The sequence below is a fragment of the Schistocerca americana genome, chromosome 3, assembly GCF_021461395.2.
Source record: "Schistocerca americana isolate TAMUIC-IGC-003095 chromosome 3, iqSchAmer2.1, whole genome shotgun sequence".
Taxonomy (NCBI): Eukaryota; Metazoa; Arthropoda; class Insecta; order Orthoptera; family Acrididae; genus Schistocerca; species Schistocerca americana.
In genome coordinates, this window is record NC_060121.1 from 591,652,918 (window position 1) to 591,657,917 (window position 5,000).

General features: G+C 53.3%; 1 non-coding gene across 1 annotated transcript in view; it reads right to left on the reverse strand.

The window, feature by feature from the left end:
* LOC124608869 overlaps window positions 1-1,108 on the reverse strand; it is a 1,910-nt gene extending 802 nt beyond the window's left edge. Inside the window, exon 1 of the ribosomal RNA XR_006979425.1 lies at window positions 1-1,108. This exon is cut by the window's left edge and continues 802 nt beyond it. This is a non-coding gene — a ribosomal RNA (small subunit ribosomal RNA).
* Window positions 1,109-5,000: the final 3,892 nt, after the last annotated feature.

Consider the following 5,000-nt stretch of genomic DNA (forward strand, 5'->3'; position numbering starts at 1 on the left):
GCGGTATCTGATCGCCTTCGAACCTCTAACTTTCGTTCTTGATTAATGAAAACATACTTGGCAAATGCTTTCGCTTCTGTTCGTCTTGCGACGATCCAAGAATTTCACCTCTAACGTCGCAATACGAATGCCCCCGCCTGTCCCTATTAATCATTACCTCGGGTTCCGAAAACCAACAAAATAGAACCGAGGTCCTATTCCATCATTCCATGCACACAGTATTCAGGCGGGCTTGCCTGCTTTAAGCACTCTAATTTGTTCAAAGTAAACGTGCCGGCCCACCGAGACACTCACTCAAGAGCACCCTGGTAGGATTGCAACGGGGTCCGCCTCGGGACGCACGAGCACGCACGAGGCGCGTCGCACGCCTTCAGCTCGCCCCACCGGCAGGACGTCCCACGATACATGCCAGTTAAACACCGACGGGCGGTGAACCAACAGCGTGGGACACAAATCCAACTACGAGCTTTTTAACCGCAACAACTTTAATATACGCTATTGGAGCTGGAATTACCGCGGCTGCTGGCACCAGACTTGCCCTCCAATAGATACTCGTTAAAGGATTTAAAGTGTACTCATTCCGATTACGGGGCCTCGGATGAGTCCCGTATCGTCATTTTTCGTCACTACCTCCCCGTGCCGGGAGTGGGTAATTTGCGCGCCTGCTGCCTTCCTTGGATGTGGTAGCCGTTTCTCAGGCTCCCTCTCCGGAATCGAACCCTGATTCCCCGTTACCCGTTACAACCATGGTAGGCGCAGAACCTACCATCGACAGTTGATAAGGCAGACATTTGAAAGATGCGTCGCCGGTACGAGGACCGTGCGATCAGCCCAAAGTTATTCAGAGTCACCAAGGCAAACGGACCGGACGAGCCGACCGATTGGTTTTGATCTAATAAAAGCGTCCCTTCCATCTCTGGTCGGGACTCTGTTTGCATGTATTAGCTCTAGAATTACCACAGTTATCCAAGTAACGTGGGTACGATCTAAGGAACCATAACTGATTTAATGAGCCATTCGCGGTTTCACCTTAATGCGGCTTGTACTGAGACATGCATGGCTTAATCTTTGAGACAAGCATATGACTACTGGCAGGATCAACCAGGGAGCTGCGTCAACTAGAGCTGAGCAGCCGGCCGCCCGGGAGTGTGTCCCGGGGGCCCGCGCGAACACGCAAGCGTCCGCTCAATTATTCTGCAAACAGGAGGAGGCTGAGCTCCCCTGCACAATACACCTCGAAACCCTCTCAGGTCCCGGCGGCGCGCAGCGCCGTCCTAAGTACTTGGTCGGGTTCGAGAGTGGCGCAATCGCCCGGAGTTTGGCGAGTAGACGCTTTAGGTGCGACCACCCGTGCTCCCAACTGAGCTTGCCGCTGCCGACAGAGGCCCGGGAGCGTGCTGTCGTGGCATTGCCGGCGGGAGACAACACGCGCCACCTACGGTGGCCGGCAGCTCCAACGCCAGCGCCACAGAAGGACAAAAGCCCCACTTGGGTGCCGAAGCGAACTCTCCCAGCACAGCGCACGCGCCAACACGTCCGCACAGCTGCGATACAATCCACCTGCGAGAACCGCAGAGGCGACCGAGCAGCAGACGGCGTCGCGGCGCCGAGCGCCGGGCGGCGGCGCATCCTCAGCGCACACAGTCCTCAATCGGACCAGCACACTGCAGATGTCCACCGCGCTTCGCACCGGGCCCGCGAGGACCTACTTTGGCCGCACGGCGCCGCGTGCAGGGTGCGCCGGCGCGCAGCTGCGCCGCCTGCCGCCTCCGTCGGCCGGCGCGCCTGCCACTGGCCGCCCCCACCAGCCGGCTGTAGCGCGTGCGCCCACGCACCGCGCGGCCAGCACGCCGGGAGGCCCCCCCTCACCGGCCGGGGACGGTCCCACCCAGCCACCGCCGCGTATCGCTTCACACCCACATGCCATTCACGTTCGTGGGCATGGTGGGTATCGCTGAAACAACCGGTTGGTAGCTCAACCGATCGTCGCCATCACTGATTCACCTCTAGCGAGAACAACCGCACCACAACGGTTTACCAGTTGTTCATTTGCGTAACGTCACCAGCAAACGTAGACGTCCATCGCCATTTGCAAATTCAACGATTGTTGCATGCCTGTGTCAGGTGTCACGACACACTATGTCTGCCCACATACACGCAACAACATGTGCACGCTTCGCGAACACGTGGAAGGTGGCCCCCGTACGTATGCGATGTCCATTGCGCGAACGACTGTCAACCGGCCTCTGTCGCATGTCGCAGATGTGGAACGCAGTGCACCATGCTATCACGGTGTGTGAGAGGAGACGACTACGTCTGACAACACGCGCCACTACATCAACAGACGGCTCATGCTGATCGCCATCCACGGCATACCATACTGCAATCCAGCTCTTATAGGGAGACGACACGTAGCTGAGTGCACAATATTTGGACCGTATGGTTCGCCGTTGTTGGCGCAGTCGTGGTACGGTCACACATGTACCACGATGTATCATTCAGTACATGAGGACCAATGTGCAGTACAGTGTGTGATTTGGACGTACAACATCAGCGGACAGTTGACACAAGCCGTACCACAACGTAGGCTGTGCTTCGCCATGCGAATGCCAATGAAAAACTGCGAAGGGCATTGAGCATGTACGTCCTACTGCCATCCGCATTACAGTGTATAGCTGCAAGGTGTTTCACATGAAGCGATACTCTGGGGACCGGGCAGTGCGAGTAGCAAACTATATTGCGGGGGTTGCAGTTAGGCAACACTACACTAATTTAACGCGTCGTATGACAATTACAGAGCAGGTTAAGGCCCAACGTGTGTTGGGTTAAGGCCCAACGTGTGTTGGGTTAAGGCCCAACGTGTGTTGGGTTAAGGCCCAACGTGTGTTGGGTTAAGGCCCAACGTGTGTTGGGTTAAGGCCCAACGTGTGTTGGGTTAAGGCCCAACGTGTGTTGGGTTAAGGCCCAACGTGTGTTGGGTTAAGGCCCAACGTGTGTTGGGTTAAGGCCCAACGTGTGTTGGGTTAAGGCCCAACGTGTGTTGGGTTAAGGCCCAACGTGTGTTGGGTTAAGGCCCAACGTGTGTTGGGTTAAGGCCCAACGTGTGTTGGGTTAAGGCCCAACGTGTGTTGGGTTAAGGCCCAACGTGTGTTGGGTTAAGGCCCAACGTGTGTTGGGTTAAGGCCCAACGTGTGTTGGGTTGAGGCGCAACATAGGTTAGGTTGAGGCGCAACATAGGTTAGGTTGAGGCGCAACATGGGTTAGGTTGAGGCGCAACATGGGTTAGGTTAAGGCGCAACATGGGTTAGGTTAAGGCGCAACATGGGTTAGGTTAAGGCGCAACATGGGTTAGGTTAAGGCGCAACATGGGTTAGGTTAAGGCGCAACATGGGTTAGGTTAAGGCGCAACATGGGTTAGGTTAAGGCGCAACATGGGTTAGGTTAAGGCGCAACATGGGTTAGGTTAAGGCGCAACATGGGTTAGGTTAAGGCGCAACATGGGTTAGGTTAAGGCGCAACATGGGTTAGGTTAAGGCGCAACATAGGTTAGGTTAAGGCGCAACATGGGTTAGGTTAAGGCGCAACATGGGTTAGGTTAAGGTACAATATGGGTTAGGTTAAGGTACAATATGGGTTAGGTTAAGGTACAATATGGGTTAGGTTAAGGCGCAACATAGGTTAGGTTAAGGCGCAACATAGGTTAGGTTAAGGCGCAACATAGGTTAGGTTAAGGCGCAACACGGGTTAGGTTAAGGTACAACACGGGTTAGGTTAAGGTACAACACGGGTTAGGTTAAGGTACAACACGGGTTAGGTTAAGGTACAACACGGGTTAGGTTAAGGTACAACACGGGTTAGGTTAAGGTACAACACGGGTTAGGTTAAGGTACAACACGGGTTAGGTTAAGGCACAACACGGGTTAGGTTAAGGCACAATACGGGTTAGGTTAAGGCACAACACGGGTTAGGTTAAGGCACAACACGGGTTAGGTTAAGGCACAACACGGGTTAGGTTAAGGCACAACACGGGTTAGGTTAAGGCACAATACGGGTTAGGTTAAGGCACAATACGGGTTAGGTTAAGGCACAATACGGGTTAGGTTAAGGCACAATACGGGTTAGGTTAAGGCACAATACGGGTTAGGTTAAGGCACAATACGGGTTAGGTTAAGGCACAATACGGGTTAGGTTAAGGCACAATACGGGTTAGGTTAAGGCACAATACGGGTTAGGTTAAGGCACAATACGGGTTAGGTTAAGGCACAATACGGGTTAGGTTAAGGCACAATACGGGTTAGGTTAAGGTACACATTGTTGTAAGGAAAGGTGTTTTGGGGGGGGGGGGCCGGTTTGTTGATTGTGATTATCGTAAGTAAATGACTGCGGCATCATCTGATTTGGCACGTCAGGGTGCACCTTTGGCTCATGACAGGCGGCGCTCTGATTCCATGCTTGTGGCAGACCTGTGTCTTTCATTCCTGCCATTGTTTTTGTGGTGTGACAGGAGGCAGTATTGTGATGTTGGGTGCACCCCTGTGTAGGACATGTGTGGGTGTTGGTGGCTTAGCTGAGCAATGGTGGTTGTCGGAAGGGTGGGATATTCTGTTTTCCGAGTGGACCTCCCGGTCTGGTTATGATAGTGTGGATTGTCTAATGTGGCAGAGAGGATGCACTGGGTGTTGTTCCATGCTGGTGCTTACATATTGTCTGTGTGCCTGTTACAGGCAGAGAGTAGTGCGTGATAAGAGTGTCTGGCTGACGTGTGATTGTGAGCAGAGTCTTTCAGCATGTATACGGACAGTTGTATACATTATCTGTATTCTGATGGCTCTATCTATTACTAATCAGCGCCGTGTATACGTTTAATCCGGTTCCAGTCGAAACTATTGTATCTCTGTACATTAGTGACACGGCGAGCCCGCTATGTAGTTACTCGTCTCGGCAGCTTCCACCGGTGTATGGCAAATGATTATAAGGAATCAGTCTAGTCGTCAATACCG